Raw genomic sequence first — 23,485 nt, 5'->3', positions numbered from 1 at the left:
CGATGGAAGAAGATGATAGCAAAATAGGAAAAAATGAAAGAAAAAGAAATCAGAAAATTAAAAATTAAAATTGCACAACATTGTTTAATCCATGCCAGCCACCAAGTGTGTTGCATAGGACACTCGATGTTGACTAAATTATCACGTCAGTGATCTCCGACCTAAAAATTGGCTAATCGACTACATTAGCCATTATTAAAAGGTTTAGGACTATGTCGGCTAATTTTAAAGCATAGTATCGATAGCCTTATAATTGATATACACTTATACAATTCTTTAAATTAATATTAACAGCTTTGTAATAATAACCAAAAAGACGTTCTTTTAAGCTTTAATATTAAAGGGTTAATGTTGCCACTTGACACACATAGCCTCCTTACTACAAAAAAGAAGTCCCAACAATCAACTCAATATGGATTTGTTGTCACTATCATAAAACCAAGAATTCTCATGAATTGCCTCAAACTTAAATGGAGAAATTTCTTGACAATCAACTTGATATGGACAAATTTAAATAGTTGTTAGAATATTTAAAATTGATCCAGATTTTTAATAAGAGCTATTTTAGGTATGCATAAGCTAGAAATGAGAACCCCGTTATTACATATATTGAATTTACCTTATTGTATTGTCATCCGATTCACAATTATGCACGTGGAAATTACCTAATTAATAGTTGATCTTGATTCGATAATTTCACAAGATTTTGAGCGGAAATGCAATTGATGTAATTTTGAAAATTGAATATAAAATATTGAAAGAGGAGTTCCTCAACGGTCAACCTTCCCCATGGGGAGAGCACAGAGAGCGGAAGACGACTGCACGTGGGCTTCTTTTCACCAACCACACCTTCTTTCTTTTCTTTTTTTCGGTCGTAGCAACTACACCTTCTTAATTGGATATCTTTGTTTACATCGGACCGTGACGACGTTGTAGATGATGAACTAATGAACTAAGAGCTGGTTGTACTTAAGTATGACTACCGTACGCATGATGTAATCCAAATTTGTAAGATGTAAGTTCTTCTAATGCTACCTTCTAGTTAACTAAGCTTTGGGTTCCTTCACAGAACTCCAGCCTTCTGGTTCCTCATAACGTCAAGTTCTAGACATTGCTTTCAAAAGCATCTACAGTGTAATTCACCAATAGCATGTTGATGAAGTAATCCTCTTCTGCATTGCAGGATACCCAGTATACCACTCTATGTACGATGATTTTGTTTGGATGGAAAAGTATGGTGACCCAATGTTCCACAGACATCTTGCAGGTACCACATAGACCTTCACATGATCAGGAGAAAAAAATACATGTGCATGAAGAAGAGACATCAGTTGGATCAGTAATGCCTCATTAGCTTATAATCTGTCCCATACTATCACTGAAAAATTGCACCTCCCGTACCAGTATGTCGACTGGAACTTGTACCAATTTACTGCCATATCATTTCATCTCCAAAATACTGGCATCTGACTTCTCTTTTTTCTGTAAACAGTGGCAAGCATTTGGGGTCTCATAGCTCTCCGTCTAGCTGATGAGGAATTTCTACCTTTCGATTACCTCTCGTATGCATCTGAACTTCAGGTTGGATGTAGTAATTTTGACTTTTGAGAAATTCAATAGTTTGCAGCAAGTTGTTGGAAATATGGATAGATGAAAGTAAAAAGTCCAAAAATTAAAGAAAAGTGCAAAGGATTTGGAAGATGAGCTCTCAGATAAGGGGCTGAACCTCACCCCTTGTTTAAGGCCATCGAGGATTTCAGAGAAGCAGCCACCAAAATAAACATTGACGTAAAGGTAGGTCTTAATAGATAGCAACAGTAAAATTTTCATTCTCATAGTAATCACTGATAGAAGAAATTAATCCCAGGCAATAAAAGAAAGCAAAAGCTGGTAATCAATATGGAAAGAGTACCATATGAGAGTAAGGGAGCTGAATGACAGACTAATGATGGCAGAAAGAGCATTTGCAGACCCTGATGGACTTTTTGGAAGGTCGTGGTATAAGCATTTGGTATGCTCATTCTTCCTCATGTAATTCTAGCTGTTTTAACCAGGGGCAATTTTCACAGAAACAAGGTAGTGGAAATACTCCTTGGTGACCACTATATCCACATATTTACTAATAAAGTGACTTGTGAATTTGCATATTGCAGATTTATGGCCCTTCAAAGCATAATGATTATGGAAGTAAATCCTTCCCTGGAATAGATGATGCTATTGAGGAAGCAAAGAAACTCAGCACATCAGACTCATGGCATTCTGTACAACATGAGATATGGAGAGTCTCTAGGGCTGTCAAGCACATGCCTCACAAGTGCTCAGTGGCAAACTCACATAATAAAGCAAAGTCTTTCATGTACTCCATAAACTTTTCATAAAGTAGGATAGGCAGTTTTAGTGAAGTCCAAACTGTGATGGTGGTCTTTATCTAATGACCACCAGTACAACTCTTAATCAAAAGAAACCATTGTTCTTGCGATGACTTACTCTAAGCTGAGTAACACACTAATTTTGTTACCCGTAATGTGAAATGCAGAGCAAAGGGCTTCTAAATCATTGTTCCAGTGTCATTTATTACATCCATAATATATGTAACGCGGACCCTGATATATGCTGCAAATTATTTTTTCCTCTTTTTTTCTGCACTCACGCTATATGGAAAATTAGAAAGTACCTTACATCAGCCATTCACCTAGCAAGCAGAACAAAAATTTGCTCTGCATTAAACTGCCGATTGCAAACCTAAACATCCTTTAATCAAGCACTTGTTTGGGCAAGGACTGATTACAAGAATCACAGGTAACTCGCTGCTAAAGTATGCTACTCTTACTAGCAATGGTCATCGGTAGTTAGCATTGGAAAGATCACATTGGCAACCTGTATAACTTATGATCAAAAGTAATTATTTCTATTCCTTTTGCATCTGCCAATTCTGTAGCTCTTATTGATTGAAACATGCTTCAAAGACACATCCCTATTTTCCAAATTGCACTCACATAACCATTGAACCACAGTCAACTTTACCCATCAGATGCCTTAAATACATCGCTTATACTAAAAATCATTAGTCAGTTCAGTCACCATAGCTTTTGAGAAAGCAGTTCCTTGACATGAGGACAGTTTCTCTGGCCTCCTTTATCCTGACCAAGATTTGGCTCCTTTAAAGCCCCTTTGGCATTACAAACTCTGGCATTGGGAACTCAGATTTGGGCCCCAAAATCAAAAGCTCAAGTGAACATATGAGGATGCATTCGTTTATCAGATCTTATATAATTAGCTTTCATACAAATGAGGTTGAGAAAATAACGAGAAGAGTAAACAAGGCGAATTCCTGACTGACAATATATGTTACTACTCTGAACAGACTGTATCACTGGACTATAAGAAAAAATTCATGGAGGATTAGTTCAACTAAGTTGACTCTACATATATACAATTAGTAAAGTTATGCATAGTTTATTTACTTCCAAACCTTAATAGCTCCATCCCTACTGCTTGAAATCAAGAGTCTCTGGTTCAACTTGACTGAGGCTAAAGAGATAATAGAGTCAGGATGACAACCAGCAGAATCGGTGGCCGCAGCAGCAAGGACAGCTTAGTTGTTAAAGGTCGTCTCCTACTCTCCTGTTCACCATGAACAAAGGCCGAAATATCAGCTTACTAACCAGTCTGACAGAGTAATAGTCCAATTTTTTCTTTGGAAGTCTTTCTACCAAAAGTTCCCCTTGGTTTCAGATAACTACAAACAAACCCTAGCATGCCCAGGAGAAAAAGAGCAGAATTGTTTAACAAATGTCATTTTTAGGATGTATAGTCCAAGAGAAAACTGAATGGGGGCAAGTCGCAGAGAAGTTTGGTTTCCCTAGATGAGGTGACAACAAAAAGGTAGTGACAAGTTCCAATGCCATAGAATATAAAGCTATAGAAAAGTGATATAACACAAGCTATGGAGTGCATTAGCCAATAGTTTCTGCTTCGAATAGTAGTTTCCAGCTAGAACTGATAGGTATGGTCAAATTGCCAGCATCGAGAGCAAACAAGTTTAAGGATAGGAAATTAATCTTCATTATCACCCGTAACTCAATCATGGTTCGAGTAAGCATAAAAGATTTTTAAATGCAGAAGAATAAATATCATGGTACATGAATTCTAAGTATCTTGAAAAAATTGTCAAAAGAAAAGAAAGTAAAGGCGATGGAAATCCATACTAAAGTTTTCTCTGATATATCAAGAGCAGTAATGCCAGTGAAGGCAAGAAAACTTTCTGTCGAAGTTTGTAATGTTAGGGTTCACAGAAGATTGCCTTGGGTTCAAGAAGTGCCCATATGCTCTACTTCTTTATATAAGAAAGAAGCATGTGGCCTAGTAAATCAGAACACCTACCTGAACATTTGCACCCCAAAAGATGATCTGCATTCATAGAAGTCGGTCATTTCCTATGCCTACCAGCATTGATTTCCATCATAGGATTCTCAAGAAGCGTATCCCATTTTATGTCCACAATTACGGCTTCCACAATAGCATATCCAGAGTCATCCAAAAGCTGCAAAGTTTAGAAATCTCCACTTGAGTCTATCATTCATAATAATATCAAGAATAAAGTTTGTGTAGACAACCTCTTTGACTCTCGTATGACACATGCGGAAATTTGTTCTAGGTCACTAAGTTCATCCAAGTTGCATCTTTCAATGTAACATCCAATCGCTGTGATGATTAAAACAACAAAAATCAGGGAATGCAATATTTGTTGCTTAACTTGCACATCTAAAAGTACAAATTTGTTCCAATACTATATTTGTACCGATATAATTTATTTGGCACATACCATGCTTCGTGCAATCCCGAATTAGCTCCCTCGGATTATCATAAGTGTAAAAGGCCTCATAGACCCTGTCAACTTTATATCGCACTGATGCAATAACATCTACATTTTCATTGTCCTGTGAAAAAAATCATGTGAGGTCATTACTTATTCAAGCATTTATATGCCAATTGGCAACAAGTGACAAGTTGTCACATCACAGAACTGAAACGAGAAAAGGAAATTGAGAAATTCATCAACATTCAACTCAAAATTCACAAATTATTTGAATATACATCGATAGACCCACACTAATACTTCTCGAAAAACTCACAAAAGCTAGGGTAATTGCAACATTTTACTTCTCATGACGATTTGAAAACAAAATATTCAAAGAGCAATGTTAATTTTGTTTCCCACTAAGATGATCACCAGCATTTGTGTACTATAATAAAATCCTCTAGGATGAAATCTAAATCGGAGTTTGCACAAAGAAAAAAAAGATAAAATCCACGTGATTAAACAAACCTTGGTCTTCGAACTGCATTTCACATCATCCAACTGCTGGATTCTGAGTGATAGCTCACCAACAACTTCATATCCGCAAATCCAAGGAGAACAATGGCGTCCAACATACAGATTTTTGTGATGCCTGCCAAATTTTTGCTGGATTGCTACTGTTGATTTAGGAACTTCAACACTGCAGCACAGGTTACCCATCTTCTCTCTATTTCAACTAGATTCTGCAGAAAGCATGCTAGCAGTGAACACCCAAATTGTACACAAATGAAGAATGAAAGAAAAAAAGAGAAAGTACCTTGACTAAGGAAGGCTGACTGCAAGAGGAGACGTACAGTCTGCTAAGCTGAGGGAACGAAGCGAGTGACTAGGGTTTTCTTCTTCTTTCTGCGTGAGGAAAGAGGAGATTACAAAAAGTGACATGCGAGTTCAACTACAGAAGGGCAAAGCAATGAAGGAAGTAGAGCAAAGTGAGCAAAGGTGTGAGCAAGAAGAGAAAACGCTGAGGGAACGAGCAGGCGACTAGGGTTCTTCTTTCTAAGAGGGGATATTATGAAAAGTGATAGGAGAGTTCAACAACAGAAGGGCAAAGCAATGAAGGAAGTAGAGCAAAGTGAGCAAAGGTGTGAGCAAGAAGAGAAAAACGCTGAGGAACGAGCAGGCGACTAGGTTCTTCTTCTTTCTAAGAGGGAAGATTATGAAAAGTGATAGGAGAGTTCAACAACAGAAGTGATTCCCACCTGGTACTTACACACGTATACCCTGCAACAAATAAACTCAACATCTGACATAACAGAAACTAGAGGGCATATTATAATAAAAGGAGAGACGTGTCTACGTAAACTACATTGCAGCTGAAGTAAAGAGGGCCACCGATTTTTCAATAAAAGGAGAGAAGTGTTTGTGATGGGAAAACAGCTCTGAGAATTCTTGTTTCCCACTAATACTCTATGAACTTAAATAAATAAACAAATAATAGTCCAACAGCCTTATAACAACCAACCAATGCCATATGCACTGGAAGATCATATTCTTGGTAAGTCCACTACCCAGCTTTGACTTTCGAATCAACAATCTTTTAGCATAAAAATCCAGTCAAAAGAACTAGTGAGAATGCTTTTGGCTCAAATCAGCTTTTAAGTTAACATCAAACTGCAGAGTCAATATTATTCCATAAAGTAAACTTTGGAAGCTTGACAACAAAGAGCAGGATTAGAAATAGGAATGCTATGCTCAGGATGAGTCATGAGCTTCGCCAGAACTTCTTTACATAATATATGAAGCCAAAAAGAAGATTCCGCAGGAATATTACATGCACTAATTTATCAGGAAGAAGCTGCTCGTTGGTACATATCATGCTCTCTCCAGAAATGATAAAGCACAATTTTTGGCAAAAGGAACATAATCACCAATTCCAATATTAGTATTTTCATGTGCTATTCAGAATCAAAATGAGCAGGCATTCTCCTATATGACAGAATGCCTATCCCCCTCCTTTACGAGACACTTTTTTTTTTAATCATAGCCTAACTATTTCCCATTTCATAGATGGATATCTAGGGACTCAAGTCTATATAAAATTGACTGTACACAATTGTAATTTGTACCAGACATATTTTACTCGACTAATTATCAAAATTGAATCCAACAAGAAGATAGTTGGTAAGTACCAGCTCGTTAGCAAAAATCAGGACAACGGCCCCTTTTAATTCTTCTTCCTGCCAAAACACTAGAACTGTTAGAAGAGATGGAAGAAGTTGGTAAGATCCTAAAGATCAGTACTTGAGGAGTCATCCATTTCAGCAATATGAACAAAAATAAAATGGCCTTCGATAACTAAGATTCACAGTTGTGATGTCTAGGTCTAAGCTAATAGCTTTCCATTGACTTAGAGGTAATGATTCTAAAACGTAGAAAACAACATGCAACCAAGTATAATCACAAAGAAAACACACAAGCAACCTAACATTGGTCTCTAAAAATGAAAAGATAATTCAAAACAAAGAACCCATCATAAAGCCCTAAGGGCTTGTCCAATTCTTTTTTTAAAATAAATCAATTTTTTTTCTGGCCTTTTATGGTTCTGTCCTGTAACATGACGAAAATAATATAACAAAAAGAAGAGGCTCGTTCTTAACATCAAAATCTTATGGGGAATTATCTTCAACTCATTATTATAATAATTAAAGTGTTTGCAATATTATTGTTTCCACAAGAAACCCATCTTCAATCTTGAATCTTGCAACTGTTTCCTATTTTACTAATCTTAACCTGACTCGAATTAGGAAAGAAACTCTTAACTTCTCACAAACTCTCACTCCTCAGCACGCTCTCAAAGCCATCTCATTTCCAACAGTGAACTATATATTTCCTCTGTCTTTCTATTCTCTCTCCAACGTTGTCTTTCTCCTGTCTTTCGCTCTCTCTGAATTTCTCCGCACCCTGTTGCCCTTTGTTGTTCTCGCGGGGTGTTTTTCTGATTCTTCAACCGAAAACCCATGAAGCTCATCAATTTCTTGGGCCCCAAATCGCCTCCCATCGGCAACATCCCGAGAGGTGAGGACTCTTTGTCGCCGTGCTCGTGCCTTTCTTATCTGTACGATCAAGAGAAGAAGGGCGGTGAAGGGGCCAGAGGTATTTCGTCTGCAGGAGAGGCAGTGGCTCGCAACTTCTTCCCCTCACGCCTGATCAGAACACGAAGGAAGTCGGCGGCCCTCATCAAGAAATTGTTCCGCCCCAACTTAAAGAGAAAATCCATGGCCTCACTCACGAATGCTGAATTCTTAATTGCGGAGAATAAGGCGAAGTACAACCGAGCGCAAAAAGGAAAGAAACAGGCCTCAGGATGTGATGCCGAGGAAGTTTCCACAGAGAAATTTTCACAATCAACATGCCAGCTTCACCCAAAACAAAGGTGCGGACATAAAACCCTAATAAATAAATAAATCGAACGATTGTCGTCGCAGATCTAGGGCTTCTCGGTAGAGACGGCTTTGAGCATAGCGGAGAGAGCGCGAACCTCGTCGGACGCGATTCGGGAAGAAAGAGGTCGGGAGGAAGAGGCCGTGGAGTACAGAGAGAGGCCGTTGTCAGGAGGGAGCGTCGCCGTTGTCGGAGAGCGAAGAGGCCGTCGTCGGGAGGAACGTCGCCGTCTCGGAGAGAGCACGGCCGTCGTCGGGAGGGAGCGTGGCCGTCGTCCGAGACCGAGCGTTATTTGGAGAGAGCAGTCGGGAAACAGGGGATAGAGTGAGAAGAAAGGAGAAAAGAAGAAGCGCTTAGTTGAGGAGTAGAAGTGAGGACTGAGGAGAGAAGAGAAAGCAGAAGTGGCGATTGGGATGGATTTTCGAGTGAATTTGTAATTACTTGAAAATTTTGCAGTGGATCAGCATATGGCTTTTCCTTCTTCTTTTTTTCGTCAGACAAAATATTGCAATACCCTAACAATTCAATTCTAGAAAATCCCAAATTTTAACTCTAGTTTCAATTCTAACCCAATTTTTTATTTTCCTTGAAAATCCTAAATTTAGTTATTGTCCCAATTCTATCTCGATTTTTTTTTTTTTTGTTAAGAAAAACCATAATATATTTTGTATTCACCAATAAAACCTATGAAAGAAGAAAGTATCTCGAGTTTTTTTTTTTTTTTGCCCTTTATTCGTCGAAGGGTGATCATCTTCTTCTTTTGGAGGGGTTGTACAAAGTTTACACAAGCAATCTATATCCCAATAACAGTGTCCTATAACTGGAACTTTAAAGTGATAGCAAGATTATCACTTGCATTAAATAAATAAATCGGAAAACCTATCTAGACTATAAGTATATGATCAAGTCTACCTTCTCCATCTTCTTGGAGGTTTCAAACAAATTGGACCATAAGAAGAATGGACATTTATCTAAGATTGACATGGTCATTTCATGTCTTTATTTGAAACTATGTTCGTTTTAGTTTATCTTTTGAAAAAAGTAAGACATTTCACATTTTTTTTAAAAATATTTCCCCTCAAAATCTCCACCGGCAATGAAGATTAAGGGGGAGAAAAGAGAGAAATAAAGATTAAAGCTGGACATGAAAATTGAAGGACCACATCGCAAATCTTAGTTAGACCCACATACTTGATGATCCTGGTTCCACATCTCAAATATTCTGTTGTCTAATTTTAAAGAAACGACACATACTTTTCTGAAAAAAGAATGAGGAATAAACCCACTTGTAATCTTTTATTCGAGCCATGTGACAACTGTGATCTTATGAGGATCTATGAATATTATGTAAACTAGACTCCAAGGGTTTAATTTTCAAAAAAAAAAATATATATATATAAAATATTTTCTTAAAAATGATCACATTAAAAATAAACGAATGAAAATTATTCTTATCATGCGTGATAATATTTAGACATAAATTGTTATTAATGAAACAATTTCCATTAACTAATTATTTTATGTGATATAAACAATAATTTTTAAGATAATATTTTTCAAATAATATATTTTTTTTCGTGAAACAAATAGAACTAAGTAAAATAAGTATATGTCATTGCGTAAAATTCATTTTCCTTAATAGTTGAAATCAATGTGTTAAAAGATAGATCACGCCCTTATTATTTACGACTAACGAGACATATAATTAATTAATTATTACTTTTAGCGGATGCGGTTACTCCGTGAATTCAGAACCGTTGATGGTTGATGCGCCTCTGCTTTGTTTCTGGACCATTTCGAAGACAAAAACAAAAACAAAAAAAATTTCCCCTTTCCACTCAGTTTCTCTCGCATTCCCACCTCCTCAACTTCAAGCACAAAAAGAGGGAAACCTCGCCCTCGCATCCCTCTCCCCCCGCCACCCCTCTCGCAGCCTCGCATGCAAATATTATTTTTATGTTTGATTAAGGCGAGAATTTGGTGCTACAAGTACAAGCCACTCCTTTTTACATCGCTGTCACCTTACCTTATTTACAGGACCAAGGCAAATGTAGGGGGTATTCTCATCTTCATAGCGGATGTGATCCATTACAGTACTTAAAGCAATCTGTCTCAGCTTAAAGAAAGGCCACTGTGCTAGAAGTGGGTTCCAACGCATCATGTAGACAACTTCAGAGCATTTCTTGAGTCCAGCCCCAGGGGTAAGGACAGTACAGATCTTCCTGAGGAAAATAGTAAGAAGTCACTGTTCTCCATTTTTTTCTTATGCTTGCACGCAATATAAATCAAAAGCTAGAGATTTTGCTGTGCCATCATGAAATAATACCTAAGCACATAGATCTCTAGTTCGGTCCCTTTCAATCTGATTGTAAGGTTGCACATACAGCTCCTTCCGAAGGGACAAAACAAGGGGACTCAATGGAGCCACAAATCTCTTGCTATACAAGTAAGACATAGGCAAATACACCATCCGACGGTGACACCACATGCCTCCTGTTGAAGAATACGTCATCCTTGATTTTACATATTTGAAGCACCTCCTTTTGGAGGATAAAGCTAGGTATTATTCGAAAATCTCGTTATATAAGATTCAATTCATGGAGCAGGAGACCGTCAAAATTTCACTAGCTTTGAAATCAATCTCATTAATGGAATAAGCATATTTGAATTGGCAATATGGAGAGCTCATCAGCGCAACCCCAACTGTGATGAATCTATCACGGGAACTAGGAACCGCTACTTATAAGCAATATGCTTACATACATAAGAAATTAAACTCAAACAGGACAGAAATCTGCAGTTTTTTTTTGGGGGGGTGGGTGTGCGATAGGTTGAATTTTCGTAGGGGCGTAAGCTAAAAGTCGCACCGATGGAGTGGATTGTGGGTGGAAAAAAAGCGGTTTGTTGGCAGTGGAAAATTACTTGGCGTCCTTTTTTATAGCTGCTACGGCACCCTAAAACGTAGTAAACAAATTCTTAAAAGCTAACAAACTAAATCTGAAAAAATAAAATCTGGAAAGTTTGAAAATCTAGAAGATTAGGAAGATCTGGAAAATCTGTAAACAAAATAACCAGAAAATCTGATTCTGATTTTCAACACTCTCCAATGTTTCTGCATACATATTGTAGCCCTTCGCAGAGAAATGAAGTCTTTTCTGGTCAAATATGTCTGGATTTGCCTCTGGATGAGTCTTGCAGCGTTAGCCAAAACTTCAGTTCTCCGTGCATCTAACTCGGCCATCTGTCCAGCCCTAAGAAACACCTTCGTTTTCCCAATCTGAATATAGCATTGAGGGGAAAGAGTAAATACATAAAGAAATTAAAAAAAAAAAAAAAACGCTTCATGTAAAACTGTGTGAAATGAAGGATGTAGACTTCATTCCATATATGGAGTCCCTAATAATCCTTTACGCACATCTTGTCACGAGATAGCTATACGCAGCTTTCGATGGATCGCGCACGGGAAGCATCATGGTTGTTAATGTGAGAATCAAGTGTTGCTGAGCATGCGGGCCGGTGAGCTAGTACATATATGATTTAAGCTGCTTGAAATCGTGCTTAACACATTGGGACTAGCTATGTTTTTGGATCTGGTATTTCAAGGATCAACATCAAGTAAGATAACAACAAATTCTTCACAATTACTTCTTTTCATGTAATGTGAGATGTGAGAAGCTTACCCGTCCGAAAGGTCGGGAAGAAGCAATCCGAAACGGTCCAGAAACTCATCGAATGTCTTTTTGTGGGATACCCTACACAACTTATCTAAATGGCCTTTAGAACGCCTTGAAAATTCATGTCAAAAGAAATATCTCCATCCTTAGGATAAACTGAGCTTGAATGACAAAGCCTATTTAGTGAGATACAGGCATACCATAACCTACCCCGCATCTCAATTGATTTAAGACATTGAGATTCTCAAAGATTCCTGGCTTCAAAACCGTATTTGGTTTTACACATCTAATATAATGAGGTTCTGTTGTATTCAAGGTCTCCATCAAAGCTTGTAATTGTTGCTGGAAGTAGTCCGAAAGTAAAGTTTGCAGAGTTGTTGAAGTCAGTAATATGCATCTATTATGTGGCCAGTCCATTTACCTTACCTTGAAACGAGTACCGATGGAGGAGAACTTGGAATGCTTCAATGCCTCCTCGTGCAAAGGAGGAAAGAGATTCAAAACAAACGAACACTTGGAAGCATTTAGTAAAGCTTGGTGTTCACCTGCCACATAGTCCTTGTTTTTATCAAGGAATTGATTTGCTTGATACGTAACCTATTGAAAACAAACATAAGTGAAAATTTTAGCTTTTAGAGAGAGAGAGAGAGAGAGTTGGAAGAAATAAAAATAAAAATAAAAATAAAAATAGGAGCTTGCTCACATCTCCAGCGTAATGATTTATATTGAAGTCTGTTCGAACAAGTTTAGGCTTGCTGAAACGCTTGTTGCCTTCATAAGTCTGATACATCTTCTCTGCAAATGTCTCGTGGGTCGATTTGGGAACATACTACAAAATGACTTGAAACTCAATTCCAGGTTATGCATAGACAGCATTTTTGTTGTATTCACATGGCATGGCCGGTAGCTGATGTGGACGAAATGATGATAATTACATTTTCTTTTTCCTTTTTCTTTATTTTTCCTATTCTACTTGGCAATGGTTGGCAGCACCAAGACACTCACTTGTCCTCAACTTCACAAAGGCCTCGACAACTTACGATGGAAGAAGATGATAGCAAAATAGGAAAAAAAATGAAAGAAAAAGAAATCAGAAAATTAAAAAATTAAAATTGCACAACATTGTTTAATCCATGCCAGCCACCAAGTGTGTTGCATAGGACACTCGATGTTGACTAAATTATCACGTCAGTGATCTCCGACCTAAAAATTGGCTAATCAGACTACATTAGCCATTATTAAAAGGTTTAGGACTATGTCGGCTAATTTTAAAGCATAGTATCGATAGCCTTATAATTGATATACACTTATACAATTCTTTAAATTAATATTAACAGCTTTGTAATAATAACCAAAAGACGTTCTTTTAAGCTTTAATATTAAAGGGTTAATGTTGCCACTTGACACACATAGCCTCCTTACTACAAAAAGAAGTCCCAACAATCAACTCAATATGGATTTGTTGTCACTATCATAAAACCAAGAATTCTCATGAATTGCCTCAAACTTAAATGGAGAAATTTCTTGACAATCAACTTGATATGGACAAATTTAAATAGTTGTTAGAATATTTAAAATTGATCCAGATTTTTAATAAGAGCTATTTTAGGTATGCATAAGCTAGAAATGAGAACCCGTTATTACATATATTGAATTTACCTTATTGTATTGTCATCCGATTCACAATTATGCACGTGGAAATTACCTAATTAATAGTTGATCTTGATTCGATAATTTCACAAGATTTTGAGCGGAAATGCAATTGATGTAATTTTGAAAATTGAATATAAAATATTGAAAGAGGAGTTCCTCAACGGTCAACCTTCCCCATGGGGAGAGCACAGAGAGCGGAAGACGACTGCACGTGGGCTTCTTTTCACCAACCACACCTTCTTTCTTTTCTTTTTTTCGGTCGTAGCAACTACACCTTCTTAATTTTGTCGTTATTCGCCTACTCGACATATACTCATTTTATTATGCTATCGCTTCTCTTTATCGAATATTTCCACACAATTTTTCTCTTCTTTATCTATTTAATACGTGATTTAGCATACTTATGACTAGATCAATCTTGATTACTTTTTTTTATACTTTAACGATTATTTTTTTATTAATCCTAAGTGATTTCTTACTTTTTATTGTTTTAATACATGCATAATATATAGAGTTACATGTTTCATGTCAATCCAACTCATTTGCAATTTAGTATAGATAGTTACCCTAATAATCTATAAATATGAGAAATGATTTTAGGAGATACATGAGATTGATGTATATTTCCATAATGTCATATTTTTATTGGTTATATATTTTTCTTATCTTTAATGCATATATTTTAAGCTTATTTGATTGCAAAATTCCTATGGGAAAATAAGTAGTGATGAAATATTCATGACTTTTGCATATGAACGGTATGGCACATCAATATGTACAATGTAAGCCTTAAGCACATTGCTATAACCATTATTTATAGGAACAATATCTCAATCTTTCAAAAATATATTTTGCAAAGGTCTTAAAGAATATACAGAACTTCACCGTTTCGATCTTTTGATGATCATTTCTCTTATCACTCATCTTAAAGGTGCATGGATATTCCAACTGATCAAGAATATTTTCGTCAAAAGACAATTTTGATTTTAAATTATTTTCTTTTTTTTTTTCCGTTTTTCCGACAAGCGTTGGCAAGGGCTTAGTGGATCTCAATCTAGCGAGGGCCAACCTCGCCTATGGTCAACAAGGGTGGCCCTCACCAAATGGGGCGAGGGTGACCCTCGCCCTATTTGGGCATCAACCCCCGCCACTAGCGAAGAAGAAAGAGAAAATTAGAATAAAAGGAAAAAAGAAAAAGAAAAGGAAAATAAGATAAATGATGAAAATGCCCTTAACCATCTAAAAAGTCAGGCCATTCTTTAAAAAAAATATAATCACTTTATGCTCTTATTTGGAATGAGACCCACTTTAAGTCCTTATCTGAGAGAATGCGAGCATTTTAGGTTATCATTTGGAATTTTCTCTTGATCTTTTTTATGATTATGAAAAACTTTTTTTCTCCCATTATTCATCTTAAAGGAGCGAGGATATTCCACTTTATATAAAATTCGAATAATTTTTTATCTTCTGATTTTTTTTTTAAATCTACATGAGTACTATACATATTAATTACGACATACAAATAATAAGGTAGATAGTTTTAACTTGGTTTCATGTAAATTTATACTAAGAGAAAAATAATTTTATTCTTATTTTTTTTTTGGTAAGGGTAATTAAATAAAAGGAAAGAGAAAGGACAGGTACAAAAGATCGGGTCCATAACCTACACTCTCAAAGAGCTAAGAGTGGAGGGGAACCGATGTAAAAGAAGAAACAACTGAAAGCCCAAAAGGCACAAAGATAAGAAAAACAACCAAATAGGCCAACGGCAACATCCGCTCTACCAACACTGGCTAAGAACGGAGTACCGGAAGAAATAGGAAAAGGCGGAGACTACAAGATCATCAAGCAAAGAAGACCGCTGGATCGAATCCCTAAGCCCTTTGAAGTCTATCATTTCTCGGAGAAGGGTGGACATTGGTGAAGGAATTGGCCTTGTCCCTAACCACCTTAAGGAGGTGATTTTTGAGAGCCGGAATCGCCACTGACTCACCATGGAAGATAATTGCATTCCTCTTCTTCCAAATCAAATGACACAAGGCTCCAAAAGAGAACCGAACAATCCTGTGATAGAAATCATTTCCCATAAGGAACTTCATAGCCCAGGCGATCATATCTTTCCAGCATCTATTCCTCCAAGGAATGTTACACCTGGCGGCCCAAAAACAGGCCAGAGGAGCCAGGATACGACACCCGAAGAATAGATGATCAATAGAGTCGGGAACATCACTGCAAAAGGCACAAACATTGAAATCTATTCTGCCGTAAGATAGAAGCAGCACCTGTGTAGAAATGCAATTCCTCGATATAAGCCACAAAATAAATTGATACCGAGGGGCCAGTGCATTGTCCCAAACCAGAGAAGCCCACTTGACAGGAGTTCTTTTAACTCTGATGGATTCCCAGGCCGAGGCAACCGAGAAGGAACCGGATGACTCGCAACACCAAATAAACTTCTCCTGCATCGAGGATAAAGATGGAAGAGTAATTACCCATCTCTCTAAGAAATTTATGAGCGTGTCTCCCAGCGGGGAAAACAGGTCGACCACCCTTGCACAATCAGGGAGGTGTACGCCTTCCCTGAATGAAAGAGGAACAAATCCATCTAAAGGGCCACAAGGAAGCCAAGAATCATGCCAAAGAGAGACAGAGAAACCATTGCCTATCACCCACCTGAAGGATGAACGAAAATAGGGTCTAATTTGAAGAATTTTCTTCCACGACCAGGAACAAGTCCTAGGCTGAGAGGAGATCCAGAAATTCCTTTTCTTTAGGAAAATTGAATGCACCCAACGGCACCACAAGGATTCTTTGTCCGAGAATAGGATACAGATGAATTTTACCATGGAGGCTCTATTACTATCCCTGAGATTTCGAATACCAAGACTCCCTTCAGCTTTCGGGAGACATACTTCGTCCCATGCAACTTTTGCACCACCACGACCTAAGGATGCACCTTTCCATAAGAATTGCCTCATTATCCTATCGATATCGGCCAAAACCGAAAAGGGAAAGGTGAATACACTCGTCCAAAACGCTTGGATAGAGTGGAGAACCGATTTTATGAGCTGTAGCCTACCTGCAAAAGATAGAAAACAATGTGTCCAGGATTGGATTCTAGCGGTAATCCGCTCAGTCAAAGCAACGCAGTCTGCCCTGGTTAATCTGGAAGAGATAATCGGAACACCTAAGTAGCGAATCGGGAGCTTCCCCTCCTGAAAGCCGAACGCCCATAAGATTCTGTTCCTAATGGACGTATCACCACCAGCCATGAAAATCTCACTTTTGTTCTTATTGGGAACTAAACCACTCCAAGAGGAGAAAATATCGAGCCCTCTTTTCAATATAACAACCGAATGCCAATCAGCTTGACAATACAGAAAAACATCATCAGCAAAAAACAAATGGGAGAGATGGACCGGCTTACATCTCCAATAGTACTTAAAGTCTGGATTTGCAGTGCGAGATAGCAAGATCCCCGAAAACACTTCAATTACCAATGTAAAAAGGTAATGAGACATCGGATCCCCTTGCCTAAGACCCCTCCCCCTCGGGAAAAAGCCATGAAGATCACCATTGATAGATATAGAATATCTAGGTGTCCAAACACATGCCATAATTAGATTAATGAAATCGCGAGGAAACCGGAAAGCTTCCAGAGTAAGCTCAAGAAACTCCCAATCAACGGTATCATAAGCCTTGTAGAAGTCGACTTTAATGGCACATTTCGGCAAATACGGTTGAAGATGAAACCCTGCAAATAATTCCTGGGCCAAAAGGATATTGTCTCTAATTCTTCTTCCCTTTACAAACGCATTTTGGGACCGGCTAATCAAATCACCAAGAACCGTTGCTATTCGATTAGCTAAAATTTTCGTGATCACCTTAAATAGTGTTGCAACATGCTATAGGTCTAAAATTAACAACCGCACTAGCATTAGGCACTTTAGGAATGAGAGTTAAGATGGTGGCGTTTACCTCTTTTAGAAGCCAGCATTTATGAAGAAATCATGTACCGATTGCAGCACTGAAGGGCCAACAATATCCCAACTGGATTTATAGAATTCCACCGAAAAACCATCCGGCCCGGGAGCTCTACCCTTAGCCAGCGAAAAGAGAGTGTTCTTAATTTCCGAATCCGTAACCGGCACACACAAGGAGCATATTTGATCCTGGGATAGAGGCTGGCGGACAAACCGATTCACCTCATCCAGGGACGGCTTGACCAGTCCCTGCTCCGGAGATAGGAGATCTGAGAAGAACCTGACGAACACTTGAGGAACCAAAACCGGATCAGTAATAATAGAACCCGTAGGATCTTTAACGGAGAGGATGTGATTAGATAACTGCCTTCTCTTCACCGATTGATGAAAAAATTTGGTATTTTTATCGCCTTCCTTTAACCATTTGATTCTAGACTTTTGACTAAAGAAGGATTCCTCTTGGTTTCTGAGCTCAACGAAGACTCGGCGCTGATCTCTTTCCGCTTGAATAAGAACAGAGCTTGTCAGGTCAGATTGGAGGTCTAGTTGGGTGATCCTCAGAGCCTCTCTAGCCTCGGCAACTCTGACTGAAATATCGGAGAAGGCCTCACGGTTAAGAGACCTTAGCCGAGCTTTCAACATCTTCAGCTTCGAGACTAATTGGAACATCGGTACGCCTATCACCGGACTAGTCCAAACCTGCTGAACAATGGCCTTGAAATCTGGGTGGTGAGTCCAGAGATCAAAAAACTTAAAGGGCTTCCCCTTATGAGCCAGCTGCGTAATCCTGACTATCATAGGTGAATGATCCGATATCCCCGGATTAAGAAACGATGCCTTAGAGTAGGAGAATTGGAGATTCCATTCTCCAATTACAAGGACACGGTCTATTTTCCTCATCTTCCTCGCTTCACCTGCTGAGGTAGACCAGGTAAAACGGCATCCAATGTACCTGAGATCCATCAGCTCAGCCTGAGCTAAGCACTGAGCAAACTCATCAAAGCAGGGAATCCAGTTGGTAGAACCACCCATACGATCAGAAGGCCCTTTTATTGCGTTAAAATCACCAGCAACCAACCAAGGAGAATTTTGAAAGATGTTACTGTAATGAATGAGATCCTCCCACAAAGGCCGACGTCGAGAGAATGAGTGTTCCCCATATACAGCCGAGACACAGCAATTCAGACCAGAAAGATTAAACTTAAGAGAACCATGCACAGCTTGATCACTGACAGAGATAGATGAATAGGAAACCAGATTTGGGTTCCATCCAACCCAGATCCTCCCCCGGGGTGAAAACTCATAGTTAGAAATCCAATTCCAACCCCTGATAAGGGTGGAAGAGATTGAAACAAAAAGATCCTCAGGCACTTTAGTTTCAAAAAGACCAATAAAACACAAAGCTTATTTACAGCGGCAAACCGCCTGACTTCAGCCCGCCTAAGAGGATTGAGCATGCCTCTGATATTCCAAAAACCAATACTCATAAAAAAACCAGAGCAAGGATCAGAATTACCTCTTCCTAAAGGTCATCTTTCCTGCTGCAGGCGTAGGAACCACAGAAGGAGGAGGTTCAGGACAAAGACGCAGTAGCTGGTCCTGAGGTATAGAAGGTTTTCCTTTCGGCACAGGTTTCCCGACCGATTGCACCTCATCCTCACTAGCGTCGTCATGGATACTCGAGTTAGAGATCTCATCAGAGCTTTCTGACAAGGCCAGAGGAACATCAGCTGAAGGGGCGATCGGGGCAGGCAAGTTCGATCTTTCACGGACAGGCTTAGAATTCTCGCAAGGCTCCTCCAAATCAATGTCCTTCCGTTTTAGGACGCCCTCATGAGTAGGAGGGAATAAGTCCAAAGAAACAGCAGCAGCTGCAGCTGCAGCAGCCTGCTTTGCCGCCTTCTTCTTCTGCCTCTTAATTCTTCGCTTAACCTGTTTCCATTCCATATCTCCCGAAGCAGATTCAGATTCAGCAAGGGTGGAACAGTTAGCAGGATGGAACGACAATTGTTCCTGAGCGTTGAGTGAGTTTCCTGCCGGCGAACTAGACTCTCCAAAATGGGTGGACCTGTTACGAGGCTGAGGATCCTCAGCAGCAACAGTAGAAATTTCCCTACCGTAAGCAGATGGAAAAGCCACCTCCAAAAGGCGTCGACTTCCGACCAAGAACCATCCCGTCCCACTTGAAATTCTAGGTCCATGCTTATGTGCACATTGGGATAAGTGTATTTGAAATCCATAATCTTATCACAAAAGTATAATTGGATCTTGAAACTTACATATTGTGCAATGAAGATGACCCAATTGTATTTTCATGATAAGTTACAAGAGTAAATTTTACTTTTTAAAAGTTTAGGACCCGATTAAACTTTTGTGAAAAGCCATGCAAGTAATACTCTTATCCCATGCGCATTTCCATTAACTTAAACCGTACATCAACATGAGCAAACTTGAAGATCAGATTCAAATATTACGTTATTGAGGAGCTTATTCACCATCTGGTGAAGCTGCTGAGGGCCAACGTCCTAAGGAAGGTACATGGAGGACCCAAGGTTGTTCTTTCAGCTGGGGCTATATTCACTCTTTTTAGTTTATTGTCGGCTGATTTGACTACTCTATTCTTGATATAAGCATTTCATAGTATTTCTCATGCTAGACGAATATGTTGGGGAAATACGTTATTTGATAAAATCAAGCGTGCCTTATTTTATTATTGAATGTATTTTGTCAATAAACTTTTCTTTAAAAGAAACTAATTTTGCAGTTTCTCTTCTGTGTCTAGGTGCATACCTTAATGAGGGACTCTTTCTCTGTATCTTGGGCTTTTTAGTTAGATTATGTTGTGTCAGCTGTGGAGTTTTGCTTTGAAGAGGGGAACCACTTGACGAATCTGTTGTCTTTTCAACAATTTCACTGGCATGCTGGATCCTTGTGTCGTTCATGGAAGACTATATCCAGTTTAGTCTGCATTAATAACTTTTCACCAGAGATGCATGTGGTATTCTGACCTCTATTATTTTTCACCACAGGGTATGGGGATGTGACAGACATCTATAACTGGTAATGTCTCACCTTTGGCTTTTACTCAACATTTACAACATGAAGTATCTCTATACGTTGAGAAAGTATATTTGTTTCCATTTCTAGTTGGGTAGGTACTTAACGAAGCAACTTGTCTTTCTTTCTTTTCCCTGTTGTGCCTTTTTTGGATGAGTCTAGGATACTTGTATAATGCTGAGCATGAAAAGTATCTTAGGCTTGTTGCACTGACTATGATGACAGGCTTTAGATTGACTTGTTAATTGCATAACATGCCGTCTGCTAGGTGCATTCTGGCGATGATTTTTTACTAGAACCTCAGATATTTACATCACAATGCTTGGGAAACACGCAGTCTGCGGATACCCTTTAGTTTCTATTGAAAATGTTCTGTTTTCTGGATGGTGTCTGGTGACATTGCATCATTCTTTATGTAGTGATACATTCAATGAGAACTCCTCGCCTCCAAATACTACAACATACATCTCAATGCTTGGTGCTGCAGTCTATAGAGCTATGTCACAGGGTGACAGAGATGCAGTGTGGTTAATGCAGGTATGGTCCTCAATCTCTCACCTGATCCATCCTTCGGTATTTCGACGTCCAATTGTATTTTCCCTCGAAAGTCATGTTAACATAGCTAAGCTATTATTGGCGTGACTGATAGTTCTCTCAGGACAACTTGTTAAGATGTTCATAAGTTTTTATCAGAACTCATAATGTACTTCTTCTCCTCTCCATAAACAAACGCTCGAGAAACCCAATTCGTGTTCCGTTCTTTAACTATGTCCCAGCCCAACATGGAGATTTCAGCGCTGATGCTGCTTCTTAGTGTGGTAACAATGACTTCGTCAGCATCGTCGCCGGATGTCATTGAGTCTCTGCTCACCCGACTGGAGTCCAAGGATGTCATTGAGTCTCTGCTCACCCGACTGGAGTCCAAGAGGGCATCTCCATCGGTTCATTGCAAATCAAGATCGTACCCGAGGTCTCCTTTTTCATTGCGCACGATGCTTGTCCATTTTATTGTCTCAAATCCTCAGGAATGAAGTAGAAGCTGAGCATGTGGCTCTCTCGAGTCACTGTGGAGCCACAGCTAATGAACTCAGGAAATGTGAAAAAGTCCAGTCTTTTGTGTGACCCTTATCGAATGACTGCACTTTTCTCATTTCCAATTTAGCGATGGTTAAACCTTTAAGAGAAATAGTAAATTAGCTGGACCCAGTTTACAGTGTCTTGACAATAGGATGTGGTTTTAGGTGTTGATGAAAGGAATTTGTTCCCTTCAGTGATGGCGTCAAAATTCTCATGTATCCCTTAGAGTACAACTCGCTCAAGTGTATTGATGGTCTCCGTAAAATTTACTCACTTAAGATATTGGCATTGAACTGTCTTTAGCTTTTTCAGTTTAAGGTTATATCTCTACCTTTCGTAGCCAAAAAAAAGTAGTTCGAGTAATTGCTTTGATAAGCTATCTATTAGCAGTAACAATTCGTTGAACAGTGAACATGCATGCTTTGTGCTCACCTGAAGGACATAGCATATGATCAGGTTAAGAAACTGTTCCTTGGCAAACTATTTTACTCAACGTCTTTCTGATACGCCGTGGTCATGAGGGTAACTATCAGTGGCTTGTGCTCACTTTCTTTCAGCTTTGCCTATCGGGATGTTTGTGGTGGAAAGTGAGAGAGCTAGTATGAACACCTAGAGGGGGTGAATAGGTGTTTAAGATAAATCTTGGCAAATATATGCGGAATAAAATAAACTTCAAACAAAGGAGTTAGGGAAGAGAATAAGAACACATAAATTATAGTGGTTCGGCTTAATCCAAGCCTACGTCCACTCTCCCACACTAACAGCCTTCTTGGTTGGATTCCACTATGCAATCAACAAGAGATTACAACTTTGAGTGCAAACACTTAGTAGATCACACTATCTCACTAAGTCACTCTTTTGGTATTTCTTTCACGATCACAAACGTTTAAGCTCTCAAGAGACAAGTGTATGATCAAAGGTCGCTCAGACTTTGGAATTATAAATTCTACGCTCTATCTCTTACTTGCTCATCGATCCTTCATCTCCTTAAATACTCCTCCACTTCCAAACTAGCCGTTGAACAGCATCCCGGAGAATCGTCTTCCAATATACCCATTGGACAGCTCTGTATCTAGAAGATCTGGTAGCCGTTGAGTGACAAAGGTGGAATCCTAAATTGATTCCGATCGCCCATACAAATGGAATCTTGGTTTCCATAAGTAAAGCTTCTTCGTATAGAAAGTTCTTGTCTTCAAGATCCAATCGTCAATCAATTAGATTGAATCAATCAAATCAATCTTGATGTGGAATCCAAACCAGATCACTAGCCGTTATATGATTGGGCTTGAGTTATGTTTCATCGAATCTGGATTTAAAGTCTGAGAGCAATAGACTTTACAATCTGAGTCTGTAGACTTTACAATCTGGGTCTGAACATATCTGCTTCTGAACAAATTTAGCTTTAAGGTCTGTACCCAGTTCAGCTTCAGCATATAATCTGTCTTCTGGTTCATCATTCACGTTCAGTCTGGAATTTGTCAGAGTGAGCAGACTTATGATGTAGAACAGACTTTGACACTAAAGTCTGGCAGTCTTCAGACTTTGACACGGCAGTCTTCAGACTTTGACACAGAAGTCTAGAAATCTTCATAATATACTTTGGACATATGTTACGTTCAGTCTTCTGGTCGTCTTCACACTTTGATAATATCATTTACATGTTCTATCATCTGCATGGTCTATTACTTAACCATTAAACATGTTAGTAACCTTTGATTTATTTTGTCATATTCAAAACATCATAAGGGATTTCCCTAACAATCTCCCCTTTTTTGATGATGACAAAACAATCTCTGAAT

General features: G+C 38.7%; 2 long non-coding RNA genes across 2 annotated transcripts; one reads left to right on the top strand and one right to left on the bottom strand.

The window, feature by feature from the left end:
• The first annotated feature begins 1,113 nt into the window (after positions 1 to 1,113).
• Positions 1,114 to 1,709, top strand: LOC120296265. The gene is made up of 3 exons (XR_005553146.1): positions 1,114 to 1,267; positions 1,493 to 1,581; positions 1,679 to 1,709. It is a non-coding gene; the product is annotated as an uncharacterized LOC120296265 (long non-coding RNA).
• A 1,606-nt stretch (positions 1,710 to 3,315) lies between these two features.
• Positions 3,316 to 8,399, bottom strand: LOC120296263. Its single transcript, XR_005553145.1, has 8 exons — positions 8,340 to 8,399; positions 6,991 to 7,038; positions 5,619 to 5,707; positions 5,330 to 5,544; positions 4,826 to 4,940; positions 4,617 to 4,704; positions 4,384 to 4,543; positions 3,316 to 3,624 (listed from the first exon to the last, which is right to left on the bottom strand). It is a non-coding gene; the product is annotated as an uncharacterized LOC120296263 (long non-coding RNA).
• Between the last annotated feature and the right edge of the window lie 15,086 nt (positions 8,400 to 23,485).

This window comes from Eucalyptus grandis, chromosome 7, assembly GCF_016545825.1.
Source record: "Eucalyptus grandis isolate ANBG69807.140 chromosome 7, ASM1654582v1, whole genome shotgun sequence".
In the NCBI taxonomy this organism is placed as follows: domain Eukaryota; kingdom Viridiplantae; phylum Streptophyta; class Magnoliopsida; order Myrtales; family Myrtaceae; genus Eucalyptus; species Eucalyptus grandis.
This window is presented reverse-complemented; position numbering and strand designations above follow the sequence as displayed.